Here is a 25,266-nt window from a genome sequence, read left to right on the forward strand (position 1 = left end):
TGTGCTGGGGGGGAGGGGGGCGCGCACAGCGCTCGCATGCTCATGACGAGCTCAGCTCGTCATGAGGCACGGCGCTCCTGTGCTCATGACGAGCTCAGCTCGTCACAGGTGCACCGGCTCCCGCACAGTAGGGGAATTCTCCCCGCACTTGACCGTTCCACGGCTCATAACGAGCTCAGCTCGTCATGAGCACCGGAGCACCGTACCTCATGATGAGCTCAGCTCGTCATGAGCATGGAAAAGGTTAAATGCAGGATAATGCAGCTTCTAGGTGGATCTACGTCAGGGTGTGTTTGCACAGGAGAAATTGTGCACTTACCAAAGGTGTGGAGGGGGTGCAGACATGTTGAGGGACCCTGAGGAGCATACTGCCTCAGTGTCCCGAGTCATCACCAGCTGTGACCCTGCAGATGGGGAGGGGGCAACGGAAGGACCTCCTCCAGTATCCTGGCCTTCTCCCAGCTGTATTACCACCCTCTTCTTGGTCCGAGAGCGCAGATCATACCACTGCTTTTTCAGCTCATCTATAGAACTGTTTGCAAATCCCAGGGCATTTATTTGCGGCTGCATCTCTCGCCATATTTTTCTCTTCTCAAACTCCAGGACATTCTGAGAATTACACCCAAAAAGTCTCTCATGGTTGTTGCAGCAGCTATCTGTTAGTAGTTCATGTTCCCTTTTGAAAAACTTGATTTTGCGGCGGCACTCTCTTGCTCACATGTCAAACTGCTGACTGGCCATTGCAGGGCTTAGTTGGTGTCTGGAAGCAGTGTTAGACTGTGCTGCAGACTTCCCAATATGCTGTGACTGCTGATTAGGATACTGAAAGGCCACCACTTCCTGGTTTGGGGTCCTTGAGTAGTAACAGGATGTGACTGTGCATTTTTTAAACCGTGGTCACTAACTGTGACTGCTAAACGCTAATTGCGACCGCAAAAGCTAAATGCGACCAGGCTCGCAAATTGTGAGTTTGGTGATAGCAATGCAACTTTATTGCAAGTCAGAATTTGGTGGCTAGTTTGTGATGTGCATTATATTTAGTGACTCGTAATTTGGAAGTAGCTATTTTTCGCAAGTTGCGTTCAGCTAAATCTAGGTGTCGTACATCTGGCCTTAAATGCCTTTATACGTACGTTCTCTCAGAGGTGAAGTATGAAATCACAACTAAAATCTGCGGAAAAAAGTGGCCATTCATATTTACTTAATAAACCTTTTCCTCCTATGGGCAAAGTCCAAAGGGTAGGCTGTGTGGCCATGGTAGCTCTAAGAGAGCTACTAGCAGGAAACACCATGCTCAACAAACTCCAAATTGTGAGAAGTTAGCCTGGCATATGATGTCCACTAGTTCTAGTGGGTACCTTGCACCAGTCTAATCGACCCTTATTGATGGTGGTTGTAAAGTCAACCTTATATAAAGCTATCCTAGTGGTACCATGAACCAGCAGTCATCAGGCTAAGACTTCAGTAGGCGAGTTAAGCAAGTTGTTTTACCAATTATAATCCCTTGAGTATCAAATGAAAGGACACCACACAAGGTATATATCAAATATATATGTATTTAATCTAAACACAACCCCTCTGCACTCTTTATGAGGTCAGAGGTAAAAATACAATACAAGTCACACAATTGATATACGATAAGTTGCACAGTATACGTTATGCCCTAGGGGCCTCACAAACCATATACGAAAATAGTAGTATATGAACCACAAGAGAATTAGAAAGCAGGCCTGGGGCCTGTTGAATCCCTGGGGCTATTCTAATCAACCAAAGGTTAGGCAGTAGGAGGCCCACGGGAGAAGCATGCAGTGTATAAACACAGGCGCGGGTTACCATTGACTTTCTATGGGAAACGTAAAAGTTACAAATATATAATTTGAGGGCACTTCCGGATGGACTAGGATGGAACCCTTTTAAACTAGGACACTTCGAGAGTCAAGACCCACGGGAGCACTGGAGTTCTCGTGTTACCTCACCCAGGGAAGCCGGGTGCATAGGTGTCTTTTCATATCGGGTTTCGTTGTCGTTTTCTATGGAGAGCTACAAAGAAGTGCTGCAGGCGACCAGAGGAAAATTGTCCGGGTGGATCCAAGGGTGGATTGAAGATCTGAAGAACCTGAAAGCAGAAGGTACAGAGTCTGGGTCACTAGCCAGTGACCAGGAAGGAACCACGAAGGAACCAGGCAATGTCGGGTGATTTCAGGTGAAGAAGTCGAGTTTGTCTCTTGGATATAGTTGACTGCGGTGTCGGTTTCCGGATTGGACCCAACAAGCCTTGGCAACCGCAACCATCCAGGATGTCGAGATTGGCTCTGTTGCAGACCAGCAAGATCTGTGGCACTTCTCCTTTGCAGAGACACTGGAGCAAGCGTGGAGCAACCAGGAAAGCAAGTTTGTTGTAAATAAAACTCTTCAGGGGGCTCACTAGCCAACAGGCAAGGAACTGGGAAGACGCATCAAGCTCAAATACAAAGCGGGGCCCACAGGACACTCACAGAGTGTGGGGGCATGGGCTTCAGTGCAAATGGTGCTCGGGCTGGGGCTTCAAGCACCCCAAAGCACAACTTCGAGATATCTCATGGAAGGAGTGCAGCTTGCAAAATGCAGGATGTCCAGGAGGTCTGGTCCCACATCTCTCGTGTCTGCCACTTGTCTCAGCTTTGCTGTGGGTGTGGATCGGGGTCAGAGATGTCTGGAAGTCCATGTCCTGTGTCTCAGATTCTTCGGGATCCGGCAGGAGCCTCGAAAATGCAAACCGACAAAGTTGCTGTTGGTGCCTGTTTGAACATAGTGGTCACTCCTTGACCACAAGGGAGATGTCTTCCATCTTCCAGTCGAAATGGAATGTCGAAGGTCCAGGATTCTGTATCAAAGTTTCGTCCAGGGTAATCTAAAGTCCTAGGGACACAGCTCCCACACTTATACTAAGTTTGTGGGCAGGACTACCTGAAAAGGTCCCTCCTATGGGTGGACCTGGGCAGGGGGTGGTTACAACCCCTTCCCTTTGTCCAGTTTCGCGCCAAGGCTGGGGCTGAGTGCCCGGCAACTGGTTTGAACAGGGCTATGCATGGAGCACCTTGTGTGCCCCAGGCAGTGTCTGGAAAGCATTCACTGAATGCAGCCCTCCCTGCCCTAATAAACTACAAGCCTGTCTGAGGAGGTGCTGGTACCTCCCTCGACAGGAAACATATTATCCAAGCCTCCCCTGCCGGAGTGTCGTCCAGCAACAGGAGGGCAGACTCGTGTCTGTGGCAGCAGCATCCATTTTGTGATGCTGAGGCTCTGTTTAACTTTAACCAGGTTTAACAGTAACTACATGTCTTCTCCCTCTAGAAGGGTGGAATGCTACCCCCGCCACCAGGACTGGCGGTGGGGGGTAGTATTCCAAAGTGTTTGACACCTTACACAACATGTTTTGATCAAGCTAAACCAAAGTTAGCATTAACCGCAAGGATTATAATGCACTTAAGAGTATATGGCATGGCTATATCATAGAACACAAAAGTGGTTCTGTCGGGTGAGCGCTAACATTGCTTTAAACAAAGGCTGAAAAGCTCAAAACATAATAAACAAAAAACCTCTCTCTGAGACAAATGTATTTTATATGGTAAAAGCAGGGAACACAAAGCACGGCAATTACTTCATTCCGTTTTCGGTTCAGCATTTAAAACATATTATCTGTGACTGTTATGAACATAGTGACTAGTGCAAAGCATATAGTGACATTTATATACAAATATATACAGATGGGAAGCGGGGAAGGGGGTAATGTCTTTTGTTGGGGGGCCAGTATTCAAGAGTTAGAATTCCAAGGAAACAGATGGTTATTGTCCAAGTTCCTGGTGGTATCTTGGCCAAATGAGAGCGTCGACGTTTCGACCCTATGGCGCCCCAATTGGTGGTCGCGGCGGGTCTTTATCAAGACAGGGGGTGAGGACCTGGAAAAGGAGGGGAGCGAGGTATCAGAGAGAGTTCTAAAAATTACTTTGTCATAAGTAACAAACATGCAGATTTACTCACGGGTGGGTTTGGATTCACAAGAGAAGCTTGTCAGTCGACCTGGATGGAAAAAATATAGCTGAGTACGTTCAAAGTTCTATTTAAGGTGTGCCTAAGTGGGTTTTTAAGCATAGGCGATAACGGGTACGCTCAAGTGACTAGTGTGCGGTCCGGTTATGCTGGGGAAGTCTGCGGGGTAGTGGGACCGGGTGCTTACCCTCGATTCTGCAAACTGGGATAGTGGTGGAGGCGGTTCAAGCAGTGTCAAAGCGCCATCAGAGCTGTCAGGATAAAGCTCGAACAGAGTGAGCTCGGGAAGCCTGGGCTCTTAAGCATACTAGTTGCTACGCAACGCGTGTCAGCAATAATGACGCGACACGGCTCTTCCAATCAAAGTGGAGGCGTGGAAAGGGGAAACGTAAGGTGCTACTCCTCGAGGACGCGCGGCACGTCCGTCGCTTAGCAATACTGTTTTAGTGTCTGGCGCCATGATTGGCTATTATATCCTGTTGGTTGCCAGGGGATACTATAGGTCGGAACCAGCGAAAAATATTTACAAGATTTACGGTTAATGGTTACAGAAGTAAGGTGTTGGTTAATACATGCATCACAATCAACACATGGGTTACATCTTTTCGAGGTTAGATACAAATGGCTCAATTGTAAGAGAAGACATACAGCCAGATTATAATAAGCCCATTTGTTTTGAGATCTCCTCGTGTTCATTCAATCCCTGACTCACAGAGTTAAGGGTGTGTATCCATTTACACTGTCTAATTCTCTGAACAGGAAAGAGTGTAAATGGATACACACCCTTAACTCTGTGAGTCAGGGATTGAATGAACACGAGGAGATCTCAAAACAAATGGGCTTATTATAATCTGGCTGTATGTCTTCTCTTACAATTGAGCCATTTGTATCTAACCTCGAAAAGATGTAACCCATGTGTTGATTGTGATGCATGTATTAACCAACACCTTACTTCTGTAACCATTAACCGTAAATCTTGTAAATATTTTTCGCTGGTTCCGACCTATAGTATCCCCTGGCAACCAACAGGATATAATAGCCAATCATGGCGCCAGACACTGAAACAGTATTGCTAAGCGACGGACGTGCCGCGCGTCCTCGAGGAGTAGCACCTTACGTTTCCCCTTTCCACGCCTCCACTTTGATTGGAAGAGCCGTGTCGCGTCATTATTGCTGACACGCGTTGCGTAGCAACTAGTATGCTTAACAGCCCAGGCTTCCCGGGCTCACTCTGTTCGAGCTTTATCCTGACAGCTCTGATGGCGCTTTGACACTGCTTGAACCGCCTCCACCACTATCCCAGTTTGCAGAATCGAGGGTAAGCACCCGGTCCCACTACCCCGCAGACTTCCCCAGCATAACCGGACCGCACACTAGTCACTTGAGCGTACCCGTTATCGCCTATGCTTAAAAACCCACTTAGGCACACCTTAAATAGAACTTTGAACGTACTCAGCTATATTTTTTCCATCCAGGTCGACTGACAAGCTTCCCTTGTGAATCCAAACCCACCCGTGAGTAAATCTGCATGTTTGTTACTTATGACAAAGTAACTTTTAGAACTCTCTCTGATACCTCGCTCCCCTCCTTTTCCAGGTCCTCACCCCCTGTCTTGATAAAGACCCGCCGCGACCACCAATTGGGGCGCCATAGGGTCGAAACGTCGACGCTCTCATTTGGCCAAGATACCACCAGGAACTTGGACAATAACCATCTGTTTCCTTGGAATTCTAACTCTTGAATACTGGCCCCCCAACAAAAGACATTACCCCCTTCCCCGCTTCCCATCTGTATATATTTGTATATAAATGTCACTATATGCTTTGCACTAGTCACTATGTTCACAACAGTCACAGATAATATGTTTTAAATGCTGAACCGAAAACGGAATGAAGTAATTGCCGTGCTTTGTGTTCCCTGCTTTTACCATATAAAATACATTTGTCTCAGAGAGAGGTTTTTTGTTTATTATGTTTTGAGCTTTTCAGCCTTTGTTTAAAGCAATGTTAGCGCTCACCCGACAGAACCACTTTTGTTTTCAATCACGCATACCCAGTTTCTGAGGGACACAGGGTCACCCCTTTTTTGTTGAAATATATCATAGAGCAGCTATAAGGAGATGGTTCCCAAAGCTACAGAGGGGCTCAGCTCATGCTAGGGCACCCTCTCACATAAAACCAAGCACACTGCCTCCAGGATTGTTAAGGCCTGCTATAGGAGTGACCTATAGGTGTATATGTGTCTATATGTATATTCACTGAAAAAACCATAGGTTTCACACCAGTTATAGTTAGCTGGAAATTTTACTCGCATAAAACTATTGAAATTCCCACGTTATAGTTAGTTGGACTCACTATAACTTGCGCGTGCAATGCACTGCTGATGACGTCACATATTACCTCACTCATGACATGGTCAGTGACATCACTCATGACATCACTGATGACACCATCCAGTGAATGTGTGTCTTTCTGAAAAATAAATATGTGTTATATATGTATATGTAAAAGTTGATGGAAGAATACATGTTTAAATAAGTGTTTACATGGATGTTTTAAAAAAAAAAATTGATTGGTTAACTGGTTTATTAAGTGTATCTTAGTGAATACATATATTAGAGAGTAATGTTTGAATATTTAATATATGTATTAGTGTTTCACTTTGTGCATAATTGGCTGCATGGGTTGGTGAGTAGCTACATGTGTATGTATATGGGTTATTAGATGTTTTTCTTAGTATCAGTATGAGAGTTTGTATGGTTTGGTGGGGGTATTACTTAGCACACAGATGCATGAATGACTGACTCTCTCTTTGTATGTGTTTTGAAGACAGCTTATGTGCAGGACTGTATGGGTGGATGAGTGTGTATATGTGTGTGTTAGTGAGTGAATGACTGTCTCACTAGTGTCTTTATCAGTAACTACATATGTTTTAATCTAGTATATGTGAATATTGATGTATATAAGTGAGTATATGTGAGAGTGAGGGATTGTAAGAGTTCCTGTTTAAATTAGTATGTGTTTCTATAAGTGATTGTTTAAGACAGTAAGTATGTGTAAGTTTCCTTAGACGTAAAGTGGTAGTGTGTGTATATATCTGTATATGCAAATAAATGGATGTTTAATAGTTTATTTGCATGTGTATGTGTGAGAGTATGTTTTGGATGACTGTCGGTGTGTAACAGGATGTATAGGTATATCACTACTTATGATGAGTGAGTATATGTATGAGTGACTATATAGAACTGTTGGTGAATGAGTGGATGTGTATATAGATGGTGGAATTATTGAATTGGTTGTTGTAACTGGTATGGGTGTCTCCATTTTTTTGAAAATTTTAGTTTCTAATTTTGAATATGTGTTTCAAGGGTTACATTACAGTGAAAGGAGGTCTGTCATCAGTGATGTCACTGACCATGTCATGAGTGATGTAATATGTGAAGTCATCAGCAGTGCATTGCACGCACAAGTTATAGTGAGTCCAACTAACTATAACATGGGAATTTCAATGGTTTTATGCGAGTAAAATTTCCAGCTAACTATAACTGGTGTGAAACCTATGGTTTTTTCAGTGAATTTAATAGGTTTTTTAAATGCTAATTCCTAACTATAACTGATGTGAAACCTATGGTTTTTTAAGTGAATTTCATAGGTTTTTTAATAGCTAATTTCTATAGCTATGAAATATAATATTTTGTATAATAAATCCTATATTGTATATTTATGTAATACTATTTTTTATGTATATTTTTCTCTTTTTTTAATTTTTTTGCCTTGGTGCGCTCCCGGTGAACGCACTGGTAAGCGCAGTGTTATGGCGCACCCCGGTGCGCGTACCAGTGAGCGTCCCGTTAGCGCCATTGCCGCGAATGAAAACAACATCGTGACGTATCGCGTAGCCGCGTGATGCGTCTTATGACGCACGGCGTAAGCGCACCCGGAAGCGCCCGAACGCATACGATCGCGCAACGTAAGCGCCGCCGGGCGCACACCGGGGCGCGTAGCGTAAGCGCGTCGGGTCATGTGACCTAAAAATAACACTTTTCATTGGTTCAGATCAGTTTTGGGTTCCAAATGATGAACGCCCGGATCATGTGACTTGAAAATAACACTTTTCATTGGTTCATAACAGTTTTGTTTTCCAAATGAGGAAAGCCCCCACCTTTTTTCCTCATTCTCACTTTGTTCTTTGAGTGAGAAACACCTGGCTACAGTACTATCAGCAGCTGGAGCATCTGCCCCACCACCACCACCACCACAAGGACCACCAGAGTATCACATTGGTGGTCAAGAAGAAGAGGAGGAGGAGGAGGAAGAGGAGGAAGAGAGAAGGCAGTTCCTGCCAGAAGACAATCCACCATACAAACCTAGGGAGCACTTTATATGGGAGTTTTATAAAATCCCACGGGGTTCCAAAAAAGTAAACGCTGCAAAGGTGAACTCTCTCATCTGTGGCGCTGTACTATCCAGGGGGAACCCTGCCAAAACATATTCATTTGGCAATCACACAATGATTCGCCACATGCAACGATGGCATCCCAACAACTATTCTGCAGCAGAGGTGAGAGAACTGTGCAGAAACCTTCCCCCATCGTCTTCCCGAACCTCAACAACCAAAGAACCCACTCCATCGGGCCCAGAGGCAAGGGAGATAGTGCCAAACATACAAACCAAGTTTGGTGGGTACAAAATCGTTTGCATTGTTTGTGGCAAAACAATTACCTATGGTGAGCAAAGTGTAAATCTCATCAACCTTGCTGGTGACAACCACCAGTGCCGAAAGAAGCCTTCATTTTTTCCTCAATTGAGCCGTTTACAATTCCCTGTTTTTTGTTTGTCCCCATAAAAAATACAAAAAAATAACAATTCTTCATAAAAGCCCCAAAAAGTAAAAAAATTTCAAAAAACAATAAAAAAATATAAAACAACAAAAAGAATAAAAAAACAGTTCTTTTTAGAACTACCTCCAATTTATAAAAAAATGCTACATTTTTTAAAAACTCTGTCATTCTTTTTTCTCCAGGGTACGCTCCCCGGTATGCTCCCCGGTGTGCGTACTGGGCGCTCCCCCCGCGAAAATCGGAAAAAAAATGTTGGTTTTTTTTTGCCCCGTGGGGCCCTTTTATGGCCCCCACATCAAACCTAGGTGGTCAGGGGGGGTCTACCCTGTCCCCTTTTGGTCATTTCCCCCTTTGTTTTTGCCACCTCTTGTGTCTCGATCCAACCGAGACACAAGATGGCGGCCGCTCCGGACTGTTTGGAATGTTCACAGACACCCGAGAGCCCATCAGCTTTCCGCTCACGTACTCGCGTTGCGCGCTGGTATGCGTCCCGGTGCGCGTACCGGGGCGCGCTTATAGATATATATATATTTTTTTTAACCTAAATTACTCAAAATCCACTGGAGCACATATCTTGAGACATAGCAAAGGCACATCGGGCTACCAGTCCCTACAATTTTGCCAAGTTTGGTGGAAATCCATTCAGCCGTTCGGGCTAAAAGTGAGTCCAACCGTCCTATGGAAATTAACATGGGGAAAACACGTTTTGGGACCCCCCTTTTATCTCGGCCCCCGCTTGACAAATCCCCCCCAAACTTTCAGGGAAGAAGCAGAGCGGAGCGGGCCATCTTCTTTGAGAAATTCATCGGCGCCAAAGTTATTCCCAATAGAATGTTGCGGATTTCCTATGGAAAACAATCCTAACTATAACTACCTACTGGCGACCGCCAGTAGGTAATATAGATATAGGTATACTATATCTAAGTAACGGGTGATTACACCACCTTATGCAGGCTGTGTGAACAGACCTGTGTTGTCAGTTTGGAAGGTAAACCAGGGGTGTCACAATACATGCTGCAGCCCCTGGCAGGCCTAAGGTGCACCTATGCCCCGGCTACCTATGGTACACTATACAGGAGCTCACAAGGGTGACCCAGTAACCAATCTGGTATTTACCTAAAGTACATGGTATCAATTTAGAGAGAGGGAACAGCTGGGCTGTGGGTCTGATTGGTAGGCCCACAGCCACACTAAAGTCGAAAAACCAGAGAATCACAGCAAAAAGTGGGGGTAACCATAGGAAGCAGACCCTACTCTCCTACACAAATGATAACACCCAACTTGTGTCATTCTCATTAGAGTTGCACAGATCCTTCAGAAAGACATCGATGGAAGAGTGTCCAAGGTGTGTAGCTCAGTGCGGACATCTATGTGTCCCTCCATCTCCTGGAATCTGGGATCAGGTAAAGAAATCAGAGGAAAGTATTGAAACTCAATGAACAACTCTTTTCCAATTTTAATTTCTGATTTGAAACAATTGTGGTCAGCGTCATGGTTCTGGAGACCTTATGGCAAAATTGAGTGAAATAACAATGGATGTCAAAAGAAGAAATAAACAAACACATTAATTAGAGAAGGGAATAAAAAGAGACCTTATTAGAAAAGGCATTTAGGTGGCGTGACCACGACTAGCACCCACCAACAGAATCCTCACAGAGGTCCAACATCCAGTGGGCCCATAACTCACTCCAAATGCATCCTGAGGGTGCCCCTTAATAAACTGGCTACACAGAAGACAGCCCTGCTCCAGCCGATGCCGGTACAGGTGAGTCCGGGGGGCGGTGATGGGCACAGGAGCTCCCTCTTGACCTGCAGAGGCTCCGAATACCGCCATCACTGAAGAGGTGGCTCCAGTTTACACACTAGATCTTGGGCTGAACCCCTGTCTGAGGGGGCCCATTGAGAAGACCCTTTCTCCCACGCATGGGGTGTTGGCCCAGAGGCAGTTGAGTGGCCACAGGGGAGCCATCGCCTAGCGCTGGGCCCATGAGGTGAGGAGGGGCCATGGGAGAGCTGTGGACGCTGGCTGCACAGAGCTTCTTACCTCCTCCCACCTCTGACTTTCAGCAATGCCAGTCCTTGGCTGACACACAGAGCGAGGTGCCCAGCCCGACTGCTTTGCATGGAGTTTCGCTGGCCTTGGGGGAACAATTCGAGGACTCCTCTATGCATAGAGGAGGACTGGGAGCTTTGTTGGCCTGACCAGGAAGCGAGACCTGGATTGACTGGGGACTGCCCCAAAGGACCACTGGATCCTGCTGCAGGTCCCTTGCACCCCACTTATTGTGGGCAGATCTTTTGCTGACAGCCCTTGACTCCTCTTCACATCAGGGGATATCTTTGTGAGCTGCACTGCGGTTGACATCCCCAGTGGAGTTTATGGTGGATTGAGGTGGGGGCCACCCCCCTGTGAACCAGATTCCAGTTGGGGTAGACATTGGCATTCAACCAATGATGGCAATGGTGAGAGGTACGAACCCCTGGGGCCAGTCCATCAAAAACTACAATCATGGGGACCACAGAATGTGCAGACAGTGAAGGGGGGCGTAAAAACGAGGCTGATTCTTCAGGCACCCACCGGTATGCCGACACAGACCTTGATACATCAGTGATGCGAGGGGATATAAGGACCATACTGGCCCAATTCAAAACTGAAATGTCCCAGCTACATCAGAACTTTGTGAAGTTTATAACAGACTTAGACCAACCTGTCCAAAACCTCGACATGAGGATGGACTATCTAGAGGTAGTGATGGCTGAGGATCCAACAAGCAAGAAGAGCTGAGTGTAAGGGTCAACAAACTTGGGAAATGATGCCAATGGCTCACCGACAGGGTGGAGGATAACACAAATAGATCTCGCTGGAAAATTATTCATAGTCGAAGGATCCCAGAGTTGGTGCTCCACAAAGATCTCCCACAATATGTTCAGGAGTTCTTTCGGCATCTACAAGGGACGGACATTATTTCTATCGATCTGGACCACACATAGAGTCGCTACCAAATATGTTCTTACTCAAGTCCATTTCCTTAAATGGAAAAATTGCTGGTGGCCAGGAGGACTGACACTATAGTATTCAGAAGATCAACCCTGACCCTCTTTCAGGACGTTTCTGCCTTGACACCGGCAAAAAAAGAAAGTATCTTAAAATAGCCATGGTCTATCTGTGACACCATAAGATCACCTATCGATGAGGCTTCCCGTTCCGCCTCCTGTTTCCTTACAAGAATAAGCAATATTCAATGTCCAGACACCAAGAGAAGGTCTCCCTTTGTGGCCTGGCTGGAGATTGAGAGGAAGATGGCTCACAGCTAAGCCCCAATGACCTGAATTGCAGTAATAGCAGAGCAAGAGGTCGAAGCAACGAGGACTGTGCAGAGTGTCTCAGGATTGATGAGCACAGGAGGGGGGGGGGATCCCTGCCCACTCCAACAGGAAACTGAGGAGAGCTGAAGTTCTGAGATTTACCCAGATGGACCGGGGGCTCGCACCTAAGTGTGCCCTTTTCACTGGTATCTGTTACAAATGAGAGTCTAGCATTGGTGATTCAGGACATTTGCATGGGAATTGGGTACGGGGGGTAACCCAATGAGAGTTTTATTTTTGTCTTTTTCCAGTTCTTACAGTGGATTGCTTCAGGTCAAAAACATTGCTGTATCACAACAACAGGAGACTAGACCTTTCTATCTGGGCAAGAACCGATCAGAGGTCTTGCTGGTCAGCTGAAGATGCTTCCCACACAAATGTATCATGACACAGAAGCCCAGTTGACCCTATTAACCCTGAATGTTCAGGGTCTTAATTAACTGGTCAAGAGGAAGTGTCTTCTCCACTTTCTTCTCATTAAGCATGCGGACACCGCTCTTTTACAGAAGACTCATCGTCTGGCAAAAAATGTCCCACAATGTAGCTCGAAATATTTCCCACACCAATTCCATTCCCCTGCTATGACAAACACAAAGGGAGTAGCAATCTTAATTAGTGATTCCACACCCTTTTAATGTCAATGCATGCAAAAAGATCAGGAGGGTCAGGTGGTTCTTCTCACCAGAAATATGGGTCACAAGAATATTTCAATAGCCTCTATCTATGGCCCTAACAACAATAAAGCCCCGTTCTACACCGGGCTATTCCCCTTTAAAACCCAGTATTCACACAATAATCTGATAGTCGGAGGAGTATCTTTAACGTGGCCATGAACCCCACAATATAGAGATCTCACCAGTTGTGGCATTCATCCAACCCTCCTCCTTCATTGCTTATGAGACTACATGACTTACAATTGACAGGCATCTGGCGCACACATCACCAGGAGAGAGGGACTACAGGTCCACAGATCTCACTCATGTATGGATTATATATTTGACTTCCATCCAATCTATCCTTGGGTTGGGGCTATGGAGTTAGGCACCAGAAAACTTTCAGACCACGCTCTGCTGATATTGACGAGCGAGATTACCTCCCCTGAACTATTCAGACTCTGAAAGATGAAGGAGATTGCATTCTGAGACCTGGTCCTTGAAGACACTATCAGAGAAATGGCAGAGGTTTATTTGAACAAAAACACTACAGACGAAAAGTAATGGGCTACAGTCTTGCACTCTGCCAAGCCAGTGATTGGGGGATATTATTAATCATACCTCCACGGTCCTCCAGCTGGCTAGGAAAAAGGATCTAGACCTTGAAGGAGCGATTCCAACTCATAACTCTAGTTCAAAGCTTTGACTTCACATAAAATGTAGAGAGCCCTACATCAGGCTTGGGGGGAACTGGAGACAATACTGACTAAAGAGGCAGCCCATAAATTGCTCGAGACAAGACAACTCTTTTTTGAGAGAGGTGACTGGGCCAACCGCCTGCTCACCCACAAGATCAGAGCGTACAGAATTAGGAGTTATATTCATGCCATCACAGACGAGCAAGGATATAAACTTACGTCAGACCAGGAGGTTAGGGATACTTTTGTGTGCCACTCTCCAGCTCTCTATGGGGGGACCATTGTGAATCGGAGCTACGGGTGCTTATTTAGCAGGAATCCACTTCCCAGATATTGACAGACACCAGAAGGGAACTTGACATACTGATAATGGTGGAAGAGGAGGTACAAAAGACCATCAAGGAATTCCCCAATAACAGGGCCCGATGGGTTCCCCTATTCGTTTTTTAAAGCTTTTGCAATGCTCCTGGCCCTTACCTGATGAAGGTCTATATATTTGCTTATTAGATACTACACATGTCATACCCTTCTTGATGTAATCTCTCCTAACCTTGATAAGGAAACCGGGCAAGAACCCCGTAGAGTGTGGGCCCTACCATCCAACATGACACATCTCCCTAGATGAGTCACGTTGTAAATGGGCCGCAACTTTTACGCCACCACTTCATCACAACAGTGATGCAACGATGGTGCAAAAGTGACGCAAGGGGCTTGTAAATCTGCCCCCAAATTGCCAGACCCCACCTGGTCAGGAGCACAAAGGAGGGGGGATAGGCATACCTGACATCGGACACTAGCTGTTAGCAGCCAAGTTAAGCCCAGCATGGTATGGTGTTCCCCAAAGTGGACCAACATTGGGCTCTTCTGGAACAGGAGTCCAGAAGCCTGCTACTCCACCAACTGTTATGGCTGCCTCCTAGAGCACCGCGAACTGGGGGGCCCCTTTTTTGGACTACTGAGATGACTCTACGACATTGGAATTATGCATTCCGGACCCAGGGAGTAACAACTTCCCCGATCCCCTCTCACCCCGCTGATTGGGCTCCTGGATTTCACACCGGCTTGATGGATGGAGGATATTGTGCTTGAGATGAGCAAAGACCCTCTGCTTGGGACAATTGTACAGTACTGGTTCCCCGATATCTAGGGATAAATGTGCCAATTACTTTTTGCTTTGTCCAAAAGACTTGTACAGGGTAACACAGCTCTTCCAGTGGGCTTTGTAGACCAGAAGAAGTCCGGGCCCTGGGGACGAGGGAAACCACAAAGATTGAAGATATGTTCTCTAATGGGGACACAATGAAGATGTTGTCAAGGCTCTACAAGCCACTCGATAAGCCCTCCCATCTCTCAAAGCTTGCATACACTAGAAAATGGTCTGAGGACCTAGGCCTTGACCCGACTGAGTCAAATTGGACCCTAATTTGGAGGGGAGCAGCTAAATCTACTAAATTAACAATATAGAGTCAGTGACTTTAAAGTCATGCTCAGGTAGTACATGACCACTGTCCGCCTCAAGGCGATTAATGTCATCTAGGAGGAATGTTGGAGGTAATGTGGGAGGAGGGGGACTTTCATACACTTGTGGAGGAATTGCCCCCTGATTCCTCCATTTTGTTTCTAGAAGCAATTAAGGCCATAAATAACGTCACAGTACCGAAGACAACTCTGGCAGTTATCTTGGGTTTGATGGGCAAGGAGGTTGGTGTCCCCTGTTTTTCCCTGTCTTACCCCTTCAGCAGACTACTGACTAATTTTCTCTTGGACGCCCGACTAGTGGTTGCCCAATGATGGAAGTGCCTGACCCTGCCGACAATTAAATACTGGTGAACCAAAGTGTGGAAGATCCACGCAATGGAAAAGTTTTCGGTCACCCTTAGGGATACACTCCCGACCTATGACAGGGTATGGACCCCTCCCATACTTATGAGACTTCTCCTCCTGACTTGGTGTGCACGGTGGAGATCTTCGACTGATCCTCTTTGGGCAGCTCCTGTCTCAGAGAGACCAGGGGAGGTCCCACCTGAGGGGCAGCATCGAGGAGGGTTGAATAGATTGAAGAGCGAGATTGGTTAATGTGACTACTATGTCCCGAAGATATGGAGTCTGTACTCATCTGTGGAAACGATCTATATTTTAATATTCAGCTATACCTGTAAGTGAATATAATTGTGCCAGATGTGAACTGGTAATGACCTGTGTGAGCATGTTAAACCTTTAAATAAAGATGTCTAAAAGTCAGAGAGTAAAAAAAAGATGAAATTAAGATGGTCGGGATCCCTGGTCTACCTGATGGCACTAATTAAAGACCCTTCACAGGGAATTTCTTAACTAAGCTGTCTTCACTCAACCTATAGATCTAGCAATGTCTCCACTGAAGGCTTTCAGAATTCAGTCAAGTGGGAACGCCACAGGGAACCTTTGTGCCAATGCTATTTTATGCAATAAATGATATTGTAGGAGCCATCATTAGCTAAAGATCATTCAGTAGTGAGGGGAACAAGCTCTTTATGTTTTCATCAATACCATGCCCTGGAGAAGGAAAGATTAGATGATGTATTTGGTAGAGGTTTGCCTCGCGGTCACTTAGACTTGGTGAACAGTGATAAGACTTAACCATTCCCAGCCACTATTTCTGACTGATGACGAGACTCAGTTGATGATGAGTATTTTCTTCTCCCAATAAAGGTTCTCTGATAAGTACCAGAGGAAAAAGTTAATGTGGGTGCACACATCTTAGTATACCAGCACCATGGTGTAAACACCCCGCACTTCTGGGCTACAAGGTAAATTATTAAGTACTTTAGTCCTTCTGATGGGGAAGTTGATGTTTGGTGGACCCTGTTCCGTTATTCCTCCCTGGAACAGATATTAGCACACAGCAGAGGTCTGTCTCCATCAAGCAGGCTTGATACTTTATGATGCTCAGGTTTAGGATAATTACAGTGGGTAGGCAATCCCGCTAGGACTTTTTAGGTGTTTTGCGCTAGTTTCTCAGCAGCACTAGCTGGATGGGATCCATTCTCACTTCACATTAGAGCCCCAGTATACAATGGTTGTAGATAGGGTAAGTGCAACCTGTCTCCTGGAGATAGGCTTGCAGAGAGAGACAGAGCTGTAGTGGGAGACATAGCTTCAGAGGGAGAGAGGGGAAGAGCGAGAACCCAAGTTGCAGGTGAAAACAGAGGGGTAAAGAGAAGTAGAGGTGAAGTGGAAGCAATGCTTAATTTGAGTCAGTTGTTTCAAGGCAACCAGCGCTTTTCATGAGCACCAGTTGAAGACACATTACTTTACGAGGAGATTCCGTGATTTGCCAGGAATCACAGGACATTGAGCCACGCTGAGACTCGCACCTGGTGCCCATCTCTAAAGTTGGCAGCTCTGACCTTTACGCCACTCCCTCGCCCCACTTTCATGGCTAGTAGTTGGTTCTGTTTTAGGCGACGCCAACAGGAAACTGATACAAGCTGATTCCTGACGGCACTTATTTTCTTTTACAAATTAACCACTGAGCGGAAGACATGCTTTATGGATGCTTTGCTGCTGGCTGCAATGGAAGTAGAGTTATCACTGAATTTGCTGCAGGGATGCAGATGTTGTGGGGATGGAGACGTGCAGTGAAGACACCTGCGGTCGAAGAAGAGTTACTGCAGGGTTCGTGCTGCGGGTATATATGTGAAGTAGTGTGGCTCACTGATTAGAGGCGGCAGACCCGAGAGCAGAGGACGGCCCGGGACCAGGGTTCGATTCCCGGCACGGCAGGTTTCTGGACCAGGGTCAGCGGACTCGATAATTCTCTCGCCTCGGTGCCCACTCTGATCAGCGTTCACACTCGGCAACTCTGGGCATTAGCTTGCCTCATCTTCACTAACGGCCCCACCAGACCGCCGGGGATGCCTGGTCTCACCCTGGAGATACCCATTAAGGGACCATCTCTCAGGGAAGCCAGGAAGGGTTTCGCAGCGGTCGAAGTGCCTTGGGACCCTACGGGTAAGTAGTGCGCTATATAAATGCCTATACATTACATTACATTATATAAATGCTGCAGGATTCATTACTGCAGTGATACCGATGCTGCAGCGATAGAGATGTGCAGTGAAGACAGCTGCAGTGGAAGACGAGTTGCTGCAGGATTTATTACTGCAGTGATACCAATGCTACAGGGACAGAGATGTGCTGTGAAGACAGCTGCAGTGGAAGACGAGTTGCTGCAGGATTTATTACTGCAGTGATACCAATGCTACAGGGACAGAGATGTGCAGTGAAGACAGCTGCAGTGGAAGACGAGATGCTGCAGGATTTATTACTGCAGTGATACCAATGCTGCAGGGATAGAGATATGCAGTGAAGACGGCTGCAGTGGAAGACGAGTTGCTGCAGGATTTATTACTGCAGTGATAACAATCCTGCAGGGATAGAGATGTGCAGGGAAGACAGCTGCAGGGAAGTAGAGTTGCTGCAGGATTCACTGCTGCAGGGATATCGAGAGATGCACAGAGAAGACAGCTGCAGTGGAAGGTAGAGTTACTGCAGGATTCCCAGCTGCTGGGATACAGATGCTGCAGGAATAAAGAGAGAGGTGCAGTGCAGCCTGCTGTAGCGGAAGTAGAGCCACTGTAGGAGTCGCGCTGGCTTGGTTCAAGGGCGGCAGATTGCAGGATACAGGGCTAAGGGGATGCAGCAGAGGCTCCAGAGCTGCAAATGATGGTTGAGGTTCTGAAGGATGCAGTGTTGCAGAAGAGGGCATGTGACGCAAAATACAACATACAGAGCTGCAAGTGGCTTCTGGGGAGGCAGAACTTCAGCAGCTCTGCCCCTCCCCCATAGACAGTAGAGTTACAAGGTTGGGCCCTGAGGCAAGCAAGGAAAATGGCCCACTTGACTGCTGTTGTGAGTGTAAACCTAGCAATTATCAGGTATCAACGGCCCCCTCATGGCTCTGGACCCCAGTGCCACTGCACCTTCTGCACCAATGGTAGCTACGACCCTGTCCATGGACGAGTTTATTCTTACAAGGCCGGTAATGAATTGCTGGAAAGTGGCTCTTTTAAAGGGAAATTATTCAAGGGAGCAGGTGAATATCTGGAAACATTAATCTTCTCTGCGGGATGTGAGCTCCAGTAAATGGAAAAACTGTAAGAAGCATGATTCATAGAGCGCGCTCTTCATCAGTCAATTGTGCCCTCCGTGCACCGGGAAGGAAATGACGTGCACAGGACCGTCGCATCCTGGAAGAGGGTTACCTGGAAGGAGGGCACGCGAGCAGTTTGACAAAGGGGGGCTCCAGAGATGCAGGACAAGGTGCCTTGTGGGATGAGATGGAGGGGCTTTGAAGAAAGACGTAAAGCAACTGACCTGAAGGATGAGAGTGAGTGAGAAAGGTGGACTGAAGGCTATGGGAAGGCGGTCAATGTGGTGTGTGACAGAGAGGGGCTGTATGGATGAATGGGGAGAAATTCAGGGAATCAGAGATGGGTGTCTAAAGGCTGAGAGAGAAAGGATAGGGTGTGAGAGACATGGAGTAGGAGAGGATAGTCAACAGGGCGGAATGAAGATACGACAGCAAGGGGCGAGAGAGAAAAAGCTGGAAAGCCAGCATTAAGGATAGAGAAATGAAAAGGGAGAGAGGGGAATAAGCTTGTGAAACAGGCTAGAATGAAGAAAGCAAATGGACTCGCAAGAGAGGAGTTTGAAGGTTGGAAAAAAGAGATATATGAATTATAATGAAGGGATCAAGAGAGAAAGAGTAAGATACTGGATGAATCAACCGATAGCGACAATTAATGAGACTCTGCTCAAATAGAGAAAGATGAAGTGATATGGAAGGAAAATGAGAGAGTGCAGTGTAGCTTCAGTAAGCTGCTTAGGAAAGATAAACTGCTGATGGTAGATATGTCTCATATTGGAATCACAAAAAGCGGGGTTAGTAAAAAGACTTGCGTCATCGGGGTCCATAGTCTAAGTGCAAGACTGGGAATACTGCCATAAAGTCTGAGGTTTGGCCACTTTATATTTCTGCTACAGACAATTTTTTATTAGTTAAACATTCTCCAACGGTTCATATAAACTGCAGAGTCTTCCTGTCCAGTCCAAACAAAAGAGAAAAACAGCTGTGTATCATCAGCATAGGATGTTGGGGTGAACCCATGCATCCTCAGGAGATTGGCCAAGGGAGCAACATAGATGTTAAACAGTGTAGGGCTCAAACATGAGCCCTATGGTACTCCTTTGGACAATTCCATGGGTTCCAAGCGACACAGGCTCAAAGTGACGGTCTGGGGGCAAACAGATAGAAAGCTCATCATCCACTGAAAAAGCAGAGTTTCTTAATCCAATTTCCTTCAATCTCCTGAGCAGTATCTGATGTGAAACCGTGTTGAATGAGGCAGCTGGGTCCAACAGCACCAGTATCGTAGAGTGGCCCTTGTCTAGGGTCATCTTGATGTTATCCGGGACCACTAGCAGAGCTGATTCAGTACTGTATTTGGGCCTAAAGCTTGACTGGGAGGACTCCAAACAACCAGTGAATTCGACATGGTTGGAGAGCTGTTTCTTGATATGTCTCTCCAATATTTTGCTCAGGAAGGGAAGAAGCGAGATGGGATGGAGATTGGAAAGACCCGTCAAAGGGACCTTGGTGTTTTTGCGAATAGGCATGACCTGAGCTGCTTTCCATTCTGACGGAACGTGGCCTTCTCTCAGTGAGAGATTAAGAAGATATTTAATCAAAGGAGACAGTTGAGAGGCCAGAGAGGAGACAACTTTGGCTGGAGTGAAGTCGAGGGGGGCCCTGATTTTACCTTATGAATCAAAGTTTCTACTTCTATTGAATTTGTCCAGGGGGATTTAAGATGAGAGAGATGGAGTAGGATTGAGGCTGATATAGGTTATGTGACCAGTGCTTAATTTGAAAAAAATAAAATAAGTGCCAGGGCAGTCATCAGGAGACCACTGCAGCTTGAACCGCCCACTACCCCCACCAGTGCCTGTAACAACACAGCTATTAACCATCAAACTCTTACAGGTGTGCCAATTCAGACTGTTCCAGACCTCCAGAGCTAAAAGAAGGGCTTGGGCTGCATATATTAGTCAATGTAATGTGGTTTTAACTAATACATTACTGGTGTTCTCATCCCCAAATTAGACAGACGGCACAACCATGTGGCAGGCTGTAATATGTGCCGGTGTTGACAATTAAGTGCTGGTACTGAGCACTCCAAACCACTCCCTCAAATTAAGCACTGGTTATGTCATAAAACGATACGGGTGTCAAATGGAGTACTGATTACAAGAAATAGAGTGGCAAGGATTGTTCGTATTCTGATGAATATGATATGCCAGAGTGTATTAACATTGAACAGCTAATACTGTTTAGCACAATAGCTCCAGAATCAACTTTAATATACAGGCTTTATTCCTGATCCAGCCGGCCAAGGGAAGGAAGCCTCCCTAGGACAAGCGATACCTGAGTCTAGGTTATGTGGCAGAGCACGTGATGGCAGTTAAATTAATTTTGTATTGTCCGAGAGTATATGGAAAGCATACCATGTATAGAAAAAAGAATATCATATATAAAGATACCCCTTGCGGGGGCACTTGTAAGTACAAAGTATAGTTGGGACACTATTCAGGTTGGGTCAGCTCAGTCTGACTAGTAATGCATATCTGATACTTGCCATGGGGACTAGTGTACAGTTGGACCATTTACTTTCTATTGATGTTTGTAGACAAGATACGTTATAAGCAATGCTGTCCTGTACATCACAAGGGAACGTCTGTACTCAGAGTCTTTATTCCAGAAATCAATATTTCAGAGGAAACAAGATTTGTCAATTTCCTGTGTCAGGGATTCCACCACTTTATTCAGACCATCCTGATCAAATTGCCTGTGATGTGTGCCCTGGGTCACAAAGTGGGCCACCAAAGGGCTTTCTTAACCAGGACCGGCCTTATCATCAATACTAAAGTTTCCAGTGTCCAGTGCAGTGAACAACATTGATGTGGGTATAAAGTTGCCAAGAAATTGAGTATGTCTCCTGGTTCTGAAAATCCAGAAGTTTTCTTCTCTAAGGTAGTTGGAGCTATGACAAAATATAGAAACCCAAAATATCGAGATACAAAAATATCGGAGCAATAATATCGGTGTAAACAACATCGATATCCTATCTACAACAAGGTAAGTACTAAAATATCGAAAAAATATATTGATGTCAAAAATATCGTAAAAAAAAAATATCGGGTTTTTTTATTAAAAGAAATATGTAAAATAATAAAAAAACACTTAAAAATATAATAAACATAGTTAAAATATGTTATATTTGAAATTAATAAGTAATATACATAATTTAATAAAAAAATAATTAAACATATACTTATAATATAAATATATTTACTTGATAATTAGTTTTAATATTTATTGTAATAACTTATAAATAATTAAAAATATTATAAATTACAAATTCATCTACACACATGCAATTAATAACATAAATACAAATAAAATAACTATGCAAAACAAATTAAAAAAATTAATTTACTTTTAATATTTTTAACTTTAATTATATAATGCATTAACTAAAACAATACAAAAAATATTAAATAACAGAGGGAATAAAATAGTATTCCAACTCCAAAAAAACAACAGTAGGGAAAGTGTTGGATAGCGTAAGGGTAAAAATTACTATTCTCACTCCAGAGAGTGCAACAGTAGGGAAAGTATTGGATAGCGTAGGGGTAAAAATTACTATTCCCACTCCAGTGAGTGCAACAGTAGGGAAAGTGTTGGATAGGGTAAGGGTAAAAATTACTCTTCCCACTCCAGAGAGTGCAACAGTAGGGAAAGTGTTGGATAGCGTAGGGGTAACAATTACTATTCCCACTCCAGAGAGTGCAACAGTAGGGAAAGTGTTGGATAGCGTAGGGGTAAAAATTAATATTCCCACTCCAGAGAGTGCAACAGTAGGGAAAGTGTTGGATAGCGTAGGGGTAACAATTACTATTCCCACTCCACAGAGTGCAACAGTAGGGAAAGTGTTGGATAGCGTAGGGGTAAAACTTACTTATCCCACTCCAGAGAGTGCAACAGTAGGGAAAGTGCTGGATAGCGTAGGGGTAAAAATTACTATTCCCACTCCAGAGAGTGCAACAGTAGGGAAAGTGTTGGATAGCGTAGAAGTTACAAATAACATACATATGAAAAATCATTAATATTTTAAATTATGAAAAAAAATATTTATTGAATTAATCTAAACTATTTACAAAAACCAATAAATAATTTTATTTAAAATAATTACCAATTAATTAAAAATAATTACCAATTCATTTAAAAGATTTTATAATTCCTAAAAAATGAATAATTAATTTAGTATAATGAAATTACTTCCCACCCTATTCCCCTATAGACCCATAACCCGCTACAAACATAATTATCAATTAATCAATTGATTGAAATAAATTACCAATTAATAAAAATTAATTACCAATTAATTAAAAAGATTTTATAATTCCTAAAAAATAAAAAAATTAATTTAGTATAAATAAATGACTTCCCACCCTATTCTCCCATAAACCCACAACCTGCTACAAACCTAATTATCAATTAATCAATTAATTAAAATAAATGATCAATTAATAAAAATTAATTACCAATTAATTTAAAAGATTTTATAATTCCTAAAAAAGTAAAAATTTATTTGGTATAATTCAATTACTTCCCATCCTATTCCCCTATAAACCCACAACCCGCTACGGTACTAAAATGCAAAAAAAAATTAAATTACATTAAAAAAATAATACATATTAAATACATAATATCATACATAAAAATAATATAAAAATCGATATTAGTAACATCGATATTACTAATATCGATGTTAGTAACATCGATATTACTTACATCGATATTAACAAAATAGAAATTGCTTACCTCCGAAATTCTGTCCTTTCGATATAAAAAAATTCGATATTACTTACCTTCTATATTGTTTCCCTTCGATATTTCAAACTCGATATTATGGTACATCGATATTAACACATCGATATTTTGTCTGCGTACCAGGTAGTTACCATTAGTGCAGAGTCAAATAAACCAGATTTGAAGTGTCCTTGTCTCAGCCTAGGCCTCATGGCTAGAAATGTATTCCTTTCGATAGAAGTTTCATGCTAATAGTCTGCTGTTATTTAGATATGCTAATTGCAATCAAGAAAAGGCCACACTTTTTGTTTTGATGCTTGGAGGATGGAACTGATGTGTTCGTGGCGCAGAGGATAGGCAAACGTGGGTCTTGTATTGTCTGATTTTTGAGTGTTTCTTATTCGTAGCCTTCGTGCCCTTTTAATTTCCAGAGGCCCAATAAACTGTCTATCTAGCACGTGAAAGGAAAGTTGCAGTTGCTCATGAAAGCAATCACATCACCCTTTTAACGTTGTTCAGCGAGGCCAGAAATGCGAATATTGGGGCATATCAGCAACAGCGGAGATAATTATCGCTGAGCGCGCTTAGCACAAGGATAATTATCGCCAGCTATTGCTTGATTTTATCGCTTAGATAGTGCGCTATCAGCGACGCATATCTCCAAAGCGATAAAAATCCAAGCGATAGCTGCTAAATGTGCGATTATCGCTGGAAATCCAGCGATAATCGCACAGCCATAGGCAATAGCTTGATGATAGAGCAGGGCAGACTTAGCCATAATATCTACCTTCCATTGGACATAATGGCTAAGTCAGATTGAAAGCAGGCTTAAGGAAAGTAGCGATAAGCAAGGTTAGCGCTACTTTTCTTATCACTATTGTAGTGGATCTGTATTGGAATCTAAAAGGGGTTTAAGAATGCTTTGTAATGTTGTAATGTTGGTTATGTGATAGGTTCGGAGTGCGTGCATTCTTGAGGATACGATCAGCTGTTGAGTGTCTGTTCGAGATCCTAGGGAATGTACTGTTCCGCGCCGTGGCTGAAGAAACATTCGGTGAAAAAGACATTGACATGTTGGTTTTTTTTATGTCTAAAGTAGAAGTGTTGGGTCGCAATATAATTACTAAAGTGCATGTGGCTATTAAGGGGAAGAACATTGTGGGGTGGAAGGACCTTGCTAAGATGGGTATTTATTTAGTGCCAGGTGATGATAACCCCGTCAAAGTACGAGATATTGAAGTACTAAATGTGGAAGATTCTTTAATTGATCATAAGCGCTTGCTTGATGATTTCAAGGGAGTGTTTAATGATCAAGTGGGTTGTATTAAAAATTTTGAGCATAAAATTAGATTAATTCCGAACGCTCAGCCTGTCATGTATAAGGTTAGGCCTGTACCGCTGAGTGTTAGAGAGGAGTTGAGGAAAATGCTGAATGAATTGTGTGATCAGAAGATTATACAGCCCACAGAATCTTCTCAATGGGTCACCCCAATTGTCGTGGCTCGCAAAAAGTCAGGCGAATTTAGACTCTGTGCAGATTTGAGGGGGTTGAATAAAATTATCTTTGTTGATTGCCACCCCTTCCCTAAAATTCACGAACTTTTGGCAAATTTGGGGGGACTAAGTGGTTCTCCCTTATTGATATAAACTCCATATACCATCAGATCCCTTTGAAGGAAGAGTCTCAAGAATTAACAACGTTCGTTACACCTTTTGGTGCTTACAAGTTCCTGAGACTTCCTTTCGGTCTGGCCTCTGCGGCAAGCA

The sequence above is a fragment of the Lissotriton helveticus genome, chromosome 3_1 (assembly GCF_964261635.1).
Source record: "Lissotriton helveticus chromosome 3_1, aLisHel1.1, whole genome shotgun sequence".
Taxonomy (NCBI): domain Eukaryota; kingdom Metazoa; phylum Chordata; class Amphibia; order Caudata; family Salamandridae; genus Lissotriton; species Lissotriton helveticus.